Here is a 19,284-nt window from a genome sequence, read left to right as displayed (position 1 = left end):
AGGATTTTTAATTTGATTGGGAATATGAATGTCCACATTTCCACATCCACCGGGACGGTAACCGGGTTGAAGACTTTCTCGCGTCGAATTTTAATGAGAAAGGATGGTGGCATGGCGCCATCCCGAACATAGTGTAATTAGTTCATGGCGATCTTTATACTCAAGCATTCACCAAGGTGGTTTGTTGAGGGGTCTGATGTTTCCTATCTGGCTTTTATGGCATATTGTTAAGGTGTTTGTTGTTCTCTCTCGGGTCTTATGGCGAATCCAGAGTTTTTGTTGTTCCCTGCTCGATGGATTTTCTTATGTCTTTTTAGCGGGCTTTGGCAGAGGGAGGCGTTCATTCGGGGCTCTGGTCTTCACGTCTATTTTGTTATCATGGTTACAAACGTGCTCCGGTATGGTACTGGTTGTGGCATCGATGGTGCTCGGTGTCGTTCTTCATGCATGGGTTTCTTGGCAGGGGCTCAGTTGGCTTTAAGCCCAATTTGCTCGTCACGGTACATGCCTAAAATGATGGCAGTTTTTTTCATACTTGTCGAGCCTTTTGGAGTGGCTAGTCGGGGATTTTTCAGGTTTTTGGTGTGCTGGACCCTGGTCTCGATCAGTCGGGCTTTGTTGTTATATTTCTTTCTCTTTTTTTTGCTTGAGAGCTGTCATACCAGCTTCTCACGCATTGTTCTTTCCGTCGTGTCGCATGGTTTTTGTTTTGTTGTTGTAATAGACGGGTACTCTTTTTCCTTTACGACATTTTTTCTACTGGATTTTCGTTGTAAAGTTTTTGATGAGGTCCGGCTCTCAGTTAGCTTTCTTGTGCTATCGACTGGCCGAATTTTAGGTTTTTTCTTTTTTCCTTTTTGCTTCAATAAATTTTAATTCAACAATAATTTATAAATAGACGTATCTATTTAATATATTGAAAATTTCCTCTCTCAAGGATTTAAATCTCAAGCCAACATCCTTGTGCATAAAAATTATTGATATATCCACACATTCTCAATTTTGCAAAAATATTTGCTTTCTCAACTGTCATTTCTCTTTATATACATATAAATCACAACCACTAGCGATCAGATTAAAATGTACTTAAATAATATAGTCAATTACACGAGACAAATTACTTTATGAGGTGGTCTCATGTGCATCCGGGTGCAAATGACACTAACATTAACACTATCTTGAAATGACACTAACACTATATTGAAATGACACTAATATTAAATGACACTATCATATTATCAAAATAACATTGTACATCCGAGTGCACCGTGCACCCGGGTACAGTGCACAGGAGAATTTGTGTTACTCTATAGCATGAGGTAAACTCATATTTATATCTATATACACAAAAATAATACCCCCAATTAAACCATAATTATCTAACAATTAATTAAGGACCAAAAATTGGAAGAGAAAAAAAACAAAACAAAAAGTAGGTGTTTAAACGTGGAACTCTAGGGCATATTCCTTATTTCATATCTTGTTGAAAAGCATTACTAAGAATAGTCCAAAGTAAGCTTGAAATATATTCTCCCAATTTCAATCCGCCCAAGAATATACCTCTTCTAGTATAAAAATGCATTTAGGTATCCTCATGAAAATTATCTTTTATCTCGCACTCTTTCCGTCTTTATTCAGTATATCATATTTTTTTATTTGAATGTCTCATTTTAATAAATTATTTTTTGAAATAAAAAATTAATACTCTCTCCATTTATAATATCATTGTCACTTTATAGACGATGCGAATTTTTAAAAATAGTGAATAGTAATAATTGGTATTATTGTAAGCGAAATTTGAGTCTCAGAGTAAAATTTGTGGATCATACTATTATAAATACAAGTGACAAGGATATTATGAACGAATCAAAACGATAAAAGTGGCAACGATATTGTGGACGAAGGAAATCCATAATAAATATCCTACATAATTTATTATTTATACTAAATGTGATTATGGTCTATAAATAATTATCTCTCTTTTTACTTAAAATATATATATTTTTTCATTTATCTCCTATTTTTTTAACAAATACAAGTATATAAAATTTAGTTGGGAAATATTTTCAACTATAACAAATACAAGTATATAAAATTTAGTTGGGAAATATTTTCAACTACACCCTGAATCTAGTATTATAAGTTTATAACCAATATTTTAAAGTTGTACCAATGATAAGTTGAACCACATCATGCTACACATGTCTATATAATATGTCGATTACAATTTTTTGAAGGTCAATTTGTCATGCATAGAGATTATTTGCGTGTGTAGTCTTAAAAACTATATACTATTCAATGTGCACGACTAAAATATATCTCTTCAGTATACTAGTACTATTCAATGTGCATGTAGCTTTCATGTAGTGATGCTTCATCTCTTCAGTATAGTCTAATGGTGTGTATTAGTTCAAGATTTATGTAGATTTTAAAAGTTCATAGATTTTAAAAGTTTATAGAATACTCACGGATTGTTTGTTTAAAATGATTTTTAGTATTATTTTACTTATTTAAAGATAATTTAGAAAAAAATATATTAATGGACTGGTGGCACAGTTGGTTATAATTGTTTCCTCTATTTTTTGAATTATTCAATTTGGATAACTAGCATTTGCACCGTGTAATGTATATAAAATATTTATTTATTTATTTTTATGTATACAATAAATAGTAATTATTATATAAAAAATTATAAATATAATTAAAAAAATTATTATAAATATTTAAATAAAAACTTATACACATGTATGAATATCTATACTATATTAAAAAGAGAGTTTTCAATTTTAAATTGATTTCAAATCAATTTCAAAATTGAGTGGTAATTTTTTAGTTAGAATAAAAGAGTAAAATTTTGAAGTAACCCAAATGAAACATAAAACTCAATTTCTGCCCGGATTTTGAAAAAACTTAAATTTTGACCATATTTTACGATTTCGGATGAAATTACCCTTAATGAGGCGGACCGGGTAGGATCAGGCACGCGGGTCGCGCGCGTGCCGGGTCGGGTTAGGCACTTATGGCACTATTAGTGCTATAAGTGCCAACATTTTACTTTGTTTTATTTTGGATTTTCGTTGGCACTTATGACACTAATAGTGCCATAAGTGCCAACGAGACCATTTTACTTAGTTTATTTTACTTAGTTTTATTTTGGATTTTCATTGGCACTTATGGCACTATTAGTGACATAAGTGCCAAGGGAAATAAAAAAAAATTAACCAAGTAAATGGTTCTTCTGGCACTTATGGCACGAGCAATACAAATACAAAAACAACAACATAATCTAAAGGCTAAATGGATAATCTAAACCCTAAATAGAACATCTAAACCTTAAATGGATAATCTAAACCATAGAATGGATAATCTAAACCCTAAATGGAATATCTAAACCCTAGGGGGAAGTGTTTAAAATGGTCTTTTTGGCACTTATGGCACTAATACTAATAGTGCCAAACGTGCAACACATACAGAAACAACAACAACAACAATCATCACTGGCACACCAAAAATTAGAAAAAACCAGAAACTCGAAATTCCCCCGATCGAATCGATGTCTTCGAACAACGATAGCTCGTCGTCGCCCACGGCGGCAGCCGCCGTCGATACTATGCCTTTGCTTGGCGACCAGAGCCCCAACAATCGCTCCTGTTTCCTCGGCGTCCGCGGCACCGCTCGCTTTCTCCGCCGCGCCAGCAGCCGCGGCCGCCCGATGCGAGAGCCCTTCGTCCACATCCGCGAAGCTGCGACAGAGCAAATCGAGGATCGCCAGAGCGATTAGGCCAAATCGAGGAGCTGCAGTGCGATGGGAAAGGGGCAAATTAGGCATACCGCCTAATTAATGGCTAAATTTTGATGTTTTAAGATTTGAGGCTAAATTTTAATTTTGTATGCTCAATAGGGCCATTCGGCCCTATTGTTTCTAGAATAAAATTGGAGGTTTATTTATAAGCCATACATCTTTTCTTTTCTTTTCCTTTAACCTCTTATTTTTCTATTTTATTTCTTTTTTAAAATTATGAAATTCGACTAATTATAAAATATTTGATATGCATATCAAATTAAAGATCATGACAAGAGCTTTAATTTGGTATATGTTATGTAAACATTGAATTTAAAATATAAAAATTATATTTATTTAAAGATTAAAACTTAAGAAAATTATCTCTCCTCTTTTTTTTGAATAAATCTATTTTTTTTTTAATTATCTTTTAACTTATATTGTTTTCTTTTTTTACAATATCAATTTTTATTAATATGAATTATTCTTTATTATTTTTATATTAAACTAAAATATATTTATCTTAAATTATAGTATTTTTAATTATATTTAGACTTTTTATATAATAATCAAATTAATATCAATTTTATATATAATAAAATATAAAATATTTTTCGTGCGTTGCACGGGTGCAAATGCTAATTAAGTATTATTAGTTAGTTTATTTTAAATTATTAAACCAATGTTATTTAAAACTAAAAGTACAAAACTAAAATATTTGAACATGTATACATTAATATATAGGGTTAATTACACCAAAAACCATGAACTTTGGTCGGATTTTCAAACTTGCCATGAACTTTTTTTTTTATCAAAAATTCCCTGAACTTAAGGGGTTGAACAATTTTTCTATGATTTTCGAAAATCCCCAAATTGAGTGCTGACATGGCATTTTTGAGTGGCCTGAAAAATGATATGGCACAGCCGGACGGGAACCAAAACGACGTCGTTTAGTTGGGCGTAAAACGACGTCGTTTTACCTCAAATTCTAGCCCCCGTCTTCTCCTCTCTGAACTCCGGCGAAGAGCCGCCCACCGGACCGCCCCTGCCCTCAGTTTTGCTGAGCCCTAGTTTCCCAAATCTCCCATTCCTTAATCTCGCCAGAGCGATGAAAGGTGGCGCCGCGCGAAAGGGGGCGCAACCCTAGGCGGCGCGAGGTCGGGTGGTGGCGCAGCGCGAAAAGGGGCGCAAACCCTAGTGAGGTGTGAGGTCGGCGGCGCGAGATCTGGGGAAGAAGAAGATTTTTTGAGGGAGAAGAAGTCGACGGTGGCGATGGATGTTTGGGGAAGAAGAAACAATGTGGCTTCTTTGAGTGGGTAGATCCTGAAGTAAAGCCTAAAATTGAAGATGACGAAGATGAAAAATTGAACTTAGAGAATTCTTCAATTTCAGAGCTGACTAAGCCTTGCCAGAGGCAGCTCTGCCGAATCTGCTCTGCTCTGTTCTGCCGACTCCCCCACTACCACACCTTTTCCTCTACCGCCTTCTCCCACCACCATCACAGATCCGCCACCTCATCCACCGCCCTCCCCCGCGTCTTCTCCAGCGCCCTCTGTCGCCGCCTCCGCTGCCCTACCCCACCAGACTCTGTGTGTTGTGTGTGTGTCTCTCTCTTTCTCCATTTTCTCTCTCCTGAAATTGGCGTCGCTGCCGTGAATCGGAGCTGCTGCTGCGTGAATTTGGTGTTGATGGAATTTAGTGATGATGGTGGTGGAGGGCGGTTGAGCGATGGATCTGTCACAGCCCACTATCCCAATGACGGGTTAACCGGGGTTATGACTTGGGGTGAACAATAAGAAATGGGATGGACAATTTCTTAGCATTAAAGTATATGGAAATGTCACTCATAGATAAAATGCTAGGATCATATATGATTATTTGGATACTTATAAAACATACACATAAATGAGAACTGATTAAGGTGGGTTACCCAATAACACGTATCCCAACTTCATAACATAGGGCTATCCTAATCAACGTATTTTGCAGCGGAAAACGTGTGAGATATACATATGAAGATGTATACTCAAGGTTACATTTCTTGAAATGTCAAAGGAACACCCGCTCAACATCATTCCATTCCATCAACTGCTCAACCTGCACATTTAGAAATACATGCAGGGCTGAGTATAAAAATACTCAGTGGGCATAGCCGAAAATACAACATGCATACATATATAAATTGAACTGCCAACAGTAACACACAGGGGTTTTCTTAAATGACCTGCGCTTACTAAAATATTTCTTTCATTTTCATAAAGTCGATCGGCCGATCATTTTCCTTCATATGATCCATATCTGTTCCTTTCTGTCACGCGCCGGGAAGGAGGCCTCCTTACCACGGACGCCAAGACCGGTCGCAAGCGACTCGCGGTCTCCATGAGTGTACACGTTAACCCTAGCTAGCGACCTTTGTCTAGCATAGGATCCCAATTGGATTTCCTTTAAAGTTGGCGAACCAACACAGATAGGATACATATAAAAACATAAACATTTTTGGCAGTCAATCATTTCATAAACATTTCATTTCATTTCATAAACATTTCATTTTCATTTCATAAGAGTCATTTATCATTTGGGCATAATAATAATATGAAATTAACAGTTAAAATCATCTCATGCATATATTCGTATAAGAGGCCTACGACACGCAGGGGATCTCTATATACGTATAGTAAAAGTAATGCCCACCTGGATAGGCAAAGCCTGAAGATCATAATCACATAACCTGTCTTGGGAAAGCAGTGCTAATCCCCTTGGTCCACAAAGCCTACAAGAAATTCTATTCTTAATAGGTCTCCTTGAATCTAATCTTAAGTCAAAGTGAAGTGCTTAATATTCTAGGATTCACTTAGCCGGGTTTTCAAAATTTAATGAATAAATAATTGAAAACATTTTTCTTGAGTTAAGAACACCAACAATATTCTTACTCATCTTTCTTTAATAATTGGAATTATTATTAAAACCAATTAAATACTTTTATTGCAAAATAAATGCAACTTCATGTCATGCTTAGCATATAATAAGTAATTTACTTAAAATATGCACATAATAATAATATGATATTATTATGAAAATTATCCTTTAAATAAATTAATCAAACTAGTAATAGTTCAATTAATTAAAAATAAGAAAGCCCAATTTAATTAATTGAAGGCAATCCAAAGTCTTTAAAAATAATTAATCAAACTAATTAATAGTCTAATTAAATAAAATAGGGAAGCCATTTATATAGATGAAATAGAGCCCATGCTTAAATAAATAATAGTCCATATAAATTTAAAAGATGAGGCCCAACTCAATAAAATAGGAATGGCCCAAACTGAATAAAATGAATCGGGTCCAGCTAAATAAAATTAAAAAAAATCGGCCCAAGCTTTTAAAAAAATCGCAGCCCAAAACTATTTAAAAATAGGCCCAATACTCGGCCCAAGTCCCTCAAGCCCAAACCTCTAAGCCCAACCCAAGCCCAACACTCCACCCTTCTTCTCCTTCCTCCCTAGCTGCGCCATCCCCCCATCTCGTCACTCTCACACTCACAGACGCACGCACACACACACGCCAGTCACCGGGAACACACTCAGCAGCGGCGATCTCTCTCTCTCTCTCTTCCGGCCGCTGCGACTCATCTCCGGCGAACTCACGGCTGGAAGGCTGCCGCCTCCATCTTCCTCGATCTCCCTCATAAGAACCCACACACGCAGACGCTCCTTGCGCCGCTCACAGCCCCGTCGTCCTCCGCTCAGCCCTCCGTTCAGCCCTCCGCTGAAACCCAACCACTACCACCATCGCCTTCCTCCTTGGCGATGACGGGACGCCGCCGGCCTCTCCTCCGGTGAAGGCAGCCTTCGGCCTCACCTCCCTCAGAATTCTCTCTTTGACTCCCGCCGACGAGCAGCTCCCCCTTTTTCCATCTACTCCCGGCGACTGCTCGGCCATGAAACCGTCGCCGCCGCTGTGTCTACAACCTCTGAGCCCCCCCGGCGATCAACAGCAGCAGACGAAGCCCACTGCCGCCGCCGAACGCCCTCTGAAACTCCCTCTCTGTCCACTCCCCTCCATCCGTCCTTGGCTGGGCAGCAGCGGCACCGCCGCCGCCAAGCCCAGCCTCCCTCATCTCTCTTCGACGACGACGCAGCTACAGGCTGCGCCTCCGCCTCCGGTCTCGCCCTCCGTCAGACCACAGCAATGGTCGTGCTGCTACCACCATCTACTCCTTCACCCTGCTCAATTCCGGTCGACAACAACGGCTCTTTGTAGCCACCGTCGCCGCCCAGACTCTACCCGACTCGAGGCAGCGGCCCGACTCAGGCATCGCAGTTTTAAAAAAAAAAACAAGGAATAAAATTTAAAGTTTCGAACTCAACTTCTTCTCCTTTCATCTCAAACATGCATCATATATGTATGTATATATGCAGATATATATAAAGCTTGTATCTTTTACAGTTTTGCAAAATGTAAATTCATTCGTGGTTGATTGGAATAGCACAAATCAAAGCTTGAATCTTACTGTGATAGCAAAATCAGGTAAAGGAAGTTCAAGATGGAACCTTAAGAAATGTCTGTAGGTTGAATCTGATGAAGCTTGGCTGAGTCTGAAATCTTGAATCTAAATTCCCCCTTGCGAAAGTAGTTTGTGAAATGGAAGCATGAAGTTGGATCAATCCAGCTATGTTAAGTTTGCAAAAAGGAGGGAGTAGGTGGGTGTGGGAGGGAGTAGGTGGGAGGAAGTAGGTGGGTGTGGGAGGGAGTAGGTGGTTGGATAAAAATAAAAACTCTTCCAGGTCGTACTATGAAAACTGTAATAATCGTTTAGTGTTCGTTTAAATAAATAGCTCGTGAAAATACTTGAATGCTAAATTAAATAAATATGCAATGCATATAATTTATTTACTAAATTTACAAATGCTTTTGTAAATCATTTTTGTTGGAATTAAAATAAATTCTTTTTTTTTATATCTGGCGTGAATCATCTTACTTCTAAATTTCGAAAATAAATTCTAAATTTAACTCAGGGAAACGGGGTATTACATTCCTCCCTCCTTATAAAAATTCCGTCCTCGGAATTGCATATCTGGTATTCTATCTTGTGATACTAGTCATTCGTTTCATTAATCTCTTTTGTGGCCTTTTCCATCCTGTGATGGTTCCACTACATGACGAGAACAATATTATTGCCTCGTAAAACTTGAATCTTGCGATCAAGTATCTGGACTGATTTCTCATCACAACTTAGGTCCTGGCTAGGACTACTTTATCTTACTTAATCACATGCTTTCTTAATTGCGAGGTGTTATACGTATTGTATACATCCACAATGCTTGGTGGCAGAGCCAACTTATAGGCTACAAAGACCTAACTTATCTAAGATCTCAAAAGGTCCTATATAACGGGGTCGTAACTTGCTCCTCTTTCCAAAACGTATAACTCCCTTTGAGGGAGAGACTTTGAGGAAAATTCGATTCCCAACATTAAATTCTAATTCCGATTGGCGTTTATCGGCGTAAGACTTTTGTCTATCTTGAGTTTCTTTGATTCTTTGCTTGATATGGTCGACTTTTCAATCATCTGTTGGACCAGTTCAGGACCTAACAACATTCTTTCACCTACTTCATCTTAGTAAAGTGACGAACTACCTTAATTGTTTCCTTCGTCCTAAATCACCTTCTCAGATTTGACTAGGGAATTCTAACATCAAACTTTTCTCATCATCTTGGTAACTTTCACTTAAAGATTAATGGCACTCCCTTCTGCCATGTAAACTCATTTTCTCATTTCCAAATGATTATTTAATGGGGTTTCTAAGTTTCCATTGTGGTGGCGTTCCAACTTTATTCTTGCTGTAGCTTCTGGCACTTTAGCCAAAGCATTCACTCTCTTAGCTTGAGCCTACTAGCCTTGGGGTTGGGTTATACCTTAAGTTTAGTTCTAGTGCTTTCCTTCCATTTCTTTTTTCTTTACCTCCATCTTGAGGTGATGTACATATCTTGTTTGTGCGTGAACTTTTTCCTTCTCCAATTGTTGTAGTGACTCGGTGGTGAGAGTCTCGTTCATTGCTTGTTCCTTCATAATATCTCCTTAGTTTACTAGGGAAATTGAAAATCTCATGCCGCGATTCATTTACGAACTTCTTTACGCATTTCTCATTATTCATTTAAAAATGACTTAAATAAGCATTTTAAACTCCATTAAAAAGGAATTGATTTAAAACATTTTAATCCTTTTAAAATCCATACTCATAAAGCCTTAACTCATGCTCTATCTCATATTCTATCTCTTTACTCATCTCTATATAAACTCTCCACTCATCTCAAATCCTTAAGTTCAAGGATAGGTTTCAAGAAAATCATGGTACTAAGTCTCGATTTATCTCTCATATAAGGCTCGTCTAATCTCATTCAACACATAGACAACACAATCACATAAGGCACATAAGAAAACACAATCAAACATTATCAAAACATGCTCTGTTTTTACACTGACTCAACTTCAAAATCTAACCTGTTCTTACTCCGACACCTCCTGGACTCGAGACTCATACCAAAAGAAAGGTCATCGAGTCTATTTTCATATAAAAAAAAGTAGAGTCAAAAACTCGAAGTATTGTAGGAGATATGACTGTTTTACTACAGTCTACCATATTTGGCAGTTTTGAGCAATCGAAAACTTGGATTTTTGAAAAATAGTAAATGTTGTCAAACTGGGCTCACATTTTGTGGATATGTAGCTAACACAATAAGGTTAATACCATAAAAATTTTGGAAAGCTAGATCACACAGGAAGCTACTGAAATGAATGACTCTTTCCCCTGCTCTCTGAAACTCTCGGTAGTAATGTGCAGTTTCGGTTTTGTATTTTATAAAAATAGTAAACGAAGTCCAAATGACTTGAAATTTTACCGATGTTCTCAAGACTCATGTAGAGACTTGGTATAAAATTTTCAAAGCTTTTTGACATTGAAAAACCGTCGATCACAGTAGGTCAGTAGGCCTACGAAATTCACCAAAATCTCATCTCAAACTCTTAAAATACTCAACTCAATATTCCTTCAAGGAAATTCATCAAAGCTCATTTTAAACACATATAACACTCACAAACATTCAAGCACATTATAATGCTCATCATACTCAAATCTTAACTCTCTTCTTACATCATAACCTCAAATCTCTAGTAAAACGTTTCAATGAACGCATCATTAAAATTCTCTTTTCATTTTCATGCACAAAATTACTCAATTATTCAAACATGATCTCATTCATCATATAAATCATTATACACATATAGATTCCCTTTTATCATGTACTAAACTCTAATGAAACTTCATGTATCATCATAAAACTCTTAATAAAACATGACAAACTTTCACATAATGGTCATAAAAAGCAATTAAACCTCATTTTATCAATCATCGACTTCTCAAAATATGAAAACTCAAAAATTCATATAAACTAAACTAAGTCAAAAATTTTCTTAGCCAACAAAAGACTTACTCAAACATAATTATACACTAATATCATGCTCAAATACATATATCTTAAGCCAAAATCACTTAAATAAAAGTCCTAATTTTTATTAAACTAAACTCTTTTGAAAATATCACTAATCATGTATAACCTATTTATCAGATCATAGTTCTAACATCCTAGGTTACCAATTAGCACAAATCAACATCATAAAACAAGATCACATATAGATACATATGTATGTCATCTTCTTCCTCAAACTAACACTTTTCATTTTTCATTTCTCAACCTCAAGCTTCAATCTCATCCATCATTAATCATCTAGATCATCTCATAAACTCAAATCCATCATCAATACATCAATTGATTCATAGGATCTCAACATCCCAATTTTAGGTAAACTAACCTAATAGAAAAAATCTATATCTCATGGCTAATCATCAAGATATTCATATATATTAACTCAATAATCATCAATCATCATATAAATCATCGACTCACAATTTCTCAATTTTTTTTGTAAACTAAACTCAATCGACTTTCACATCTCAAAGCATATACTTTCACAACACACATCAATCATCAACAAACACCACATAGATCTCATTTTTTTTTTTTCCCAAATCAAGGAAAGAAAAAGAAAATTTTTGAAGGGTAAAGACCCATTTTTTGAAAATTTTAAGAACAAGGGAGAGGTGATTTTCTTTCTTCATACAACATCATTCAAGCAAGATTTATGGAATACATGACCACTTACCCAAATTTCTCACCAAAACTCACATTTTCTCACTCTAGCTTGGAAACCTTTCTTCAATGATTCTCTTGAATATAAGTAGCTAGGATGTGTTTATGGAAGATTTTAGAGTGGATTGAGGTGTTTTGTAAAATTTTTGGAAGCTCCGAAGGTCTCTTCAATGGAGGAAAATGGAGGAAAGTGAGAGAAAGAGGGAGAGAAATTGAGAGTGGCCGAATGGTGAAGAAAATGAGGGAAATGAAGTGAATTTGTCTTGCTTAGGAAGGATGATTGGAGACCAAACACTATTCACCATTTAATACTTGTCCCCCCCTATACACTAATCCCTTCCCTTCATCTTCATACCACACGTCCACTTCAAGTAAGGCTAAGGAAATTAATCACATGCTTATTAGATTAAAATAATCATGTGTGTGTAAGGTTGTGTAGTCTAGAATAAATCATGTGTTAAGCTACATTAATAAAATCATAAAAGACTAATTACTAATTAATGCAATGCTATAACACAAAACTATTGTGACCAATATTTAAAATAAATATGGCACTAATATTAGTGCACTTACTCAATTATACTATTCCTCATCATAGGAAAATAATTTGAAAATATTTTGTTTGGAAAAATTTTCATAACCCGACATTCTTTGATTTCTCGGTAAAAATAAATTGCACTTGCTTTGAAAACTTAATTAAAATTCCAAGTGCTAAGGTTATCAAATAAAAATCATAATAACTTGCTCACAATGACATACGTAACAAAACTCACATAATCAATCAGTCACGTAATTTCACATAATATCACGTCAAAGCAGTCGGCAAACACAGACAAACTAGACGTCTATCCGACCGATTTTTTTTTTTTTTTTTTTTTTTTTTTAATCAAGGTTTTTCACTCTTTCTTTCTCGACTCTATTTCCAACTCATTATTCCTATTTTCTTAATAGGACAGTCAATCTCTCTGACATCTCAGTATTCTCAATAGTGTTAATACACTATCTCACAACATAGGGAAAAGTACGGGGTGTTACATGTACTATCAAATTTAGATAAAATTCATGACTTCATGCATAATTTAAAATTCATGTGGCTCATATAAATACATTTAACTCACCAATTAAAACTTATGCACCACATTTATAAAAATTTTCCTTTAACTAAGCACATTAAAACACATATATAATGATTAAATCACATCAGATAAATCAAACCAGTTTTTATTATAAATGGATGCCGAATCCTAATTATTAATAATTAAGCCCTTAATCAGGAATTAAAAGTCGGGGTATGACATACTATCCACTTTAAAAGAAATTTCGTCACGAAATTTGTACCACAGAAAATAATTCTGGGTACTTCTCATTCATGCTAGAATCGAGTTCCCACATCGCCTTTTCTTGATCATAGTGCTTCCAAAGAACTATTACTAAGGGTATCGACTTATTCCTTAGTACTTTAACTTTCCGATCTAGAATAGATTCGGGTCTCTCCTCATATCAATTGGATTCCTAATTCCAATTTATATACACGAGATTTACTTGAGAATAAGTTCCCTCGTCCTTTTTCGGCAGTTCATTTTGCTCCTACCTCATTCCTAGGGCTCATCTACGGGGTATTCTTTTTTTCCAAAGACTAAAATAGTCATCAACCCATTTCTTGTTACCTATCACATGAATAACACTTTCCTATGAATTTATCTTAAAACTATCATAGACCAATTAACTTAAGTCCTCGTACTCGAACACTATATTACGGTCTTAGCTTGAACTCTGAATTTCTATCATAATGAGTGGTCGATATCATTTATAGGACAAAGACTAATAATCTCAACTAATTACAATGAGACACAATTATACGAAGCCATAATTTGGGTAGTATACTACATCGGTAGACTAACACTTCTTGGTCTTATCAAACAAGGGGATCTATTATGACAACTCACGAGTTGCAAGGCTCAAACTCAACACAACATCAAGACAAGGTGTTGTAGATATTGTTCAAGAGAATCAAAAGATTGACCAGAGGGTATGAAATGATTAACTACAAGGTCGAACAAAATGACCTCGAGTAAGAGCCCATCTGACTTTTCAATCGAAAGTTGAAACACATGGGTTTTCAACCCAAAAGACGTCTACTGAGATTTGGATCATGTGGACTGGCCAGGTCCAACATCATCACCTCCCAGTCACACGAGAAACATCGTCCCGAACTTGAAGGGCCATGAACATACTATACATAACAAAACATAAGTTCATTATGACAATTAAACTTATCTTAAGGTTCCCTATCCTATTGATCTCAAACCCCAAACCTCTCTTAAGACATATACACACAGACATACGTACACAGGCAAAACACTCTATTCATAAAATCTATCCTGTAGCAAAAGTCGATTTGATATTCCGTCGTACTTGAACATTTGAACGTAGAGATTATGGTTCAACCTTTGATGCAACGTTTACCTTGAATTCGTCGCGTATCGTCATTCTGTGTTTTTCCTTTACCTCGTACATATCTTTCCATTCCTCTTTGTAGTTCAAAAGAATCATTGTTTTCTTGAGGGAGCTGAAATGCTCTAAGTTCTCTTTCATTCTTCTACATCATCACCTTAAGAATCTAGATTGTAGAGATATCCTACTAATCTAGTAGTCTATGTTCTTTTAAAATTGTGATCATGCATCTTATAGCAATCTATGTTCTCTGGGAAAACATATGTCACTTTTCTATCATTCATCTGATCATAACATCATAGACTGCGAAAATATGCCATGAAAGGCAAAACATTCAACATTTCATCATAACATGCTCTTCACATAAACATATTCATGAAGCATTTTAGAACATTAACATCTTTAAAACGTTGAAACTGCAGTTACCTTCTTTCCTTGATTGAGCACGATGCAATGGAGTGTTGAGCGGTGCCATATGAACCCGTGTAAGTCTAAAGAATCAAACTAGACTCGACTCTTTAGAATAAGGTTTCTAGGGCCAGAGCGAACGAACCGCTCTGATACCACTCTGTCACAGCCCACTATCCCAATGACGGGTTAACCGGGGTTATGACTTGGGGTGAACAATAAGAAATGGGATGGACAATTTCTTAGCATTAAAGTATATGGAAATGTCACTCATAGATAAAATGCTAGGATCATATATGATTATTTGGATACTTATAAAACATACACATAAATGAGAACTGATTAAGGTGGGTTACCCAATAACACGTATCCCAACTTCATAACATAGGGCTATCCTAATCAACGTATTTTGCAGCGGAAAACGTGTGAGATATACATATGAAGATGTATACTCAAGGTTACATTTCTTGAAATGTCAAAGGAACACCCGCTCAACATCATTCCATTCCATCAACTGCTCAACCTGCACATTTAGAAATACATGCAGGGCTGAGTATAAAAATACTCAGTGGGCATAGCCGAAAATACAACATGCATACATATATAAATTGAACTGCCAACAGTAACACACAGGGGTTTTCTTAAATGACCTGCGCTTACTAAAATATTTCTTTCATTTTCATAAAGTCGATCGGCCGATCATTTTCCTTCATATGATCCATATCTGTTCCTTTCTGTCACGCGCCGGGAAGGAGGCCTCCTTACCACGGACGCCAAGACCGGTCGCAAGCGACTCGCGGTCTCCATGAGTGTACACGTTAACCCTAGCTAGCGACCTTTGTCTAGCATAGGATCCCAATTGGATTTCCTTTAAAGTTGGCGAACCAACACAGATAGGATACATATAAAAACATAAACATTTTTGGCAGTCAATCATTTCATAAACATTTCATTTCATTTCATAAACATTTCATTTTCATTTCATAAGAGTCATTTATCATTTGGGCATAATAATAATATGAAATTAACAGTTAAAATCATCTCATGCATATATTCGTATAAGAGGCCTACGACACGCAGGGGATCTCTATATACGTATAGTAAAAGTAATGCCCACCTGGATAGGCAAAGCCTGAAGATCATAATCACATAACCTGTCTTGGGAAAGCAGTGCTAATCCCCTTGGTCCACAAAGCCTACAAGAAATTCTATTCTTAATAGGTCTCCTTGAATCTAATCTTAAGTCAAAGTGAAGTGCTTAATATTCTAGGATTCACTTAGCCGGGTTTTCAAAATTTAATGAATAAATAATTGAAAACATTTTTCTTGAGTTAAGAACACCAACAATATTCTTACTCATCTTTCTTTAATAATTGGAATTATTATTAAAACCAATTAAATACTTTTATTGCAAAATAAATGCAACTTCATGTCATGCTTAGCATATAATAAGTAATTTACTTAAAATATGCACATAATAATAATATGATATTATTATGAAAATTATCCTTTAAATAAATTAATCAAACTAGTAATAGTTCAATTAATTAAAAATAAGAAAGCCCAATTTAATTAATTGAAGGCAATCCAAAGTCTTTAAAAATAATTAATCAAACTAATTAATAGTCTAATTAAATAAAATAGGGAAGCCATTTATATAGATGAAATAGAGCCCATGCTTAAATAAATAATAGTCCATATAAATTTAAAAGATGAGGCCCAACTCAATAAAATAGGAATGGCCCAAACTGAATAAAATGAATCGGGTCCAGCTAAATAAAATTAAAAAAAATCGGCCCAAGCTTTTAAAAAAAAATCGCAGCCCAAAACTATTTAAAAATAGGCCCAATACTCGGCCCAAGTCCCTCAAGCCCAAACCTCTAAGCCCAACCCAAGCCCAACACTCCACCCTTCTTCTCCTTCCTCCCTAGCTGCGCCATCCCCCCATCTCGTCACTCTCACACTCACAGACGCACGCACACACACACGCCAGTCACCGGGAACACACTCAGCAGCGGCGATCTCTCTCTCTCTCTCTTCCGGCCGCTGCGACTCATCTCCGGCGAACTCACGGCTGGAAGGCTGCCGCCTCCATCTTCCTCGATCTCCCTCATAAGAACCCACACACGCAGACGCTCCTTGCGCCGCTCACAGCCCCGTCGTCCTCCGCTCAGCCCTCCGTTCAGCCCTCCGCTGAAACCCAACCACTACCACCATCGCCTTCCTCCTTGGCGATGACGGGACGCCGCCGGCCTCTCCTCCGGTGAAGGCAGCCTTCGGCCTCACCTCCCTCAGAATTCTCTCTTTGACTCCCGCCGACGAGCAGCTCCCCCTTTTTCCATCTACTCCCGGCGACTGCTCGGCCATGAAACCGTCGCCGCCGCTGTGTCTACAACCTCTGAGCCCCCCCGGCGATCAACAGCAGCAGACGAAGCCCACTGCCGCCGCCGAACGCCCTCTGAAACTCCCTCTCTGTCCACTCCCCTCCATCCGTCCTTGGCTGGGCAGCAGCGGCACCGCCGCCGCCAAGCCCAGCCTCCCTCATCTCTCTTCGACGACGACGCAGCTACAGGCTGCGCCTCCGCCTCCGGTCTCGCCCTCCGTCAGACCACAGCAATGGTCGTGCTGCTACCACCATCTACTCCTTCACCCTGCTCAATTCCGGTCGACAACAACGGCTCTTTGTAGCCACCGTCGCCGCCCAAACTCTACCCGACTCGAGGCAGCGGCCCGACTCAGGCATCGCAGTTTTAAAAAAAAAACAAGGAATAAAATTTAAAGTTTCGAACTCAACTTCTTCTCCTTTCATCTCAAACATGCATCATATATGTATGTATATATGCAGATATATATAAAGCTTGTATCTTTTACAGTTTTGCAAAATGTAAATTCATTCGTGGTTGATTGGAATAGCACAAATCAAAGCTTGAATCTTACTGTGATAGCAAAATCAGGTAAAGGAAGTTCAAGATGGAACCTTAAGAAATGTCTGTAGGTTGAATCTGATGAAGCTTGGCTGAGTCTGAAATCTTGAATCTAAATTCCCCCTTGCGAAAGTAGTTTGTGAAATGGAAGCATGAAGTTGGATCAATCCAGCTATGTTAAGTTTGCAAAAAGGAGGGAGTAGGTGGGTGTGGGAGGGAGTAGGTGGGAGGAAGTAGGTGGGTGTGGGAGGGAGTAGGTGGTTGGATAAAAATAAAAACTCTTCCAGGTCGTACTATGAAAACTGTAATAATCGTTTAGTGTTCGTTTAAATAAATAGCTCGTGAAAATACTTGAATGCTAAATTAAATAAATATGCAATGCATATAATTTATTTACTAAATTTACAAATGCTTTTGTAAATCATTTTTGTTGGAATTAAAATAAATTCTTTTTTTTTATATCTGGCGTGAATCATCTTACTTCTAAATTTCGAAAATAAATTCTAAATTTAACTCAGGGAAACGGGGTATTACAGGATCTGTGTGGGTGGTTGGCGGCGGTGGATCTGGTGATGGTGATGGTGGAGGGCGGTAGAGTGGGTTCGATGTGGCGGAAGAGAAAAGCGACTGATCTGGTGATTGTGGGAGGCGGCGTGAGGTCTGGAACGGCGCGAGAAGGAGGAAGGCGGAGGTGGTATTCCTCGGCGCTGCTTCGCCGGAAGAAGGCAGCGGCGGTCCTTTGGCAGCGGTCCACCGGCCGACTTGGAGAAGGGGGAGGGAAAATAATGAATTTTTTTATTTTTTTGTTTATTGTTTTTCCAAGTACGTGCCACATCAGCTCGATATTACCACGTAGGCGACAGGTCAGCTTAGTATTACCACGTAAGCGACACGTCAGCTCAGAGCTTCACCGGAGCAAAAAAGCATGGAAAAATTGTTCAACCCCTTAAGTTCAGGAAATTTTTGATAAAAAAAAAAGTTCATGACAAGTTTGAAAATTGGCCCAAAGTTCATGGTTTTTGCCGTAATTAGTCCTAATATATATATATATATATATATATATATATATATATATATATATATATATATATATATATATATATATATATATATATATATGTATATATTTTTCAACTGAGAATCGACTCAAAATAAACTTGACAAACACATTGTGAATACAAAAACTAACAACTACTGTATACAAAAACTTAAATTTGTTGTGTGATTTTAATTTCTGAATACACATATATGCACAATTTTATTGATACACACACATAATATTATCATGTTTTATCATTTGAATATTTCAAATAACTTCAAAATATATATATTAAATTTTTTGATCGATATACTTGTTTTAACATATACATATTTTTACTTATATATATATATATATGTACACATAATATATTTTTAATTTTATGTTTTAATTTTAATTAATCTCATAACATAAGTAAGTGATTATTTATATTTTAAGATATAATTATTATGTAAATATGGATTTATATTA

The 19,284-nt window shown here is 36.7% G+C and overlaps 2 long non-coding RNA genes across 2 annotated transcripts; both read right to left on the bottom strand.

Moving 5' to 3' along the window:
• Positions 1 to 5,628: 5,628 nt before the first annotated feature.
• Positions 5,629 to 6,609, bottom strand: LOC130995384 (uncharacterized). The gene is made up of 2 exons (XR_009092142.1): positions 6,473 to 6,609; positions 5,629 to 5,878 (listed from the first exon to the last, which is right to left on the bottom strand). It is a non-coding gene; the product is annotated as an uncharacterized LOC130995384 (long non-coding RNA).
• Positions 6,610 to 15,123: 8,514 nt separating this feature from the next.
• On the bottom strand, positions 15,124 to 16,104 carry LOC130995383 (uncharacterized). Its single transcript, XR_009092141.1, has 2 exons — positions 15,968 to 16,104; positions 15,124 to 15,373 (listed from the first exon to the last, which is right to left on the bottom strand). It is a non-coding gene; the product is annotated as an uncharacterized LOC130995383 (long non-coding RNA).
• Positions 16,105 to 19,284: the final 3,180 nt, after the last annotated feature.

The sequence above is a fragment of the Salvia miltiorrhiza genome, chromosome 7 (assembly GCF_028751815.1).
Source record: "Salvia miltiorrhiza cultivar Shanhuang (shh) chromosome 7, IMPLAD_Smil_shh, whole genome shotgun sequence".
Classification (NCBI taxonomy): Eukaryota; Viridiplantae; Streptophyta; class Magnoliopsida; order Lamiales; family Lamiaceae; genus Salvia; species Salvia miltiorrhiza.
The sequence above is the reverse complement of the archived record's forward strand: the minus strand, read 5'-3'. Positions and strand labels throughout refer to the sequence as shown.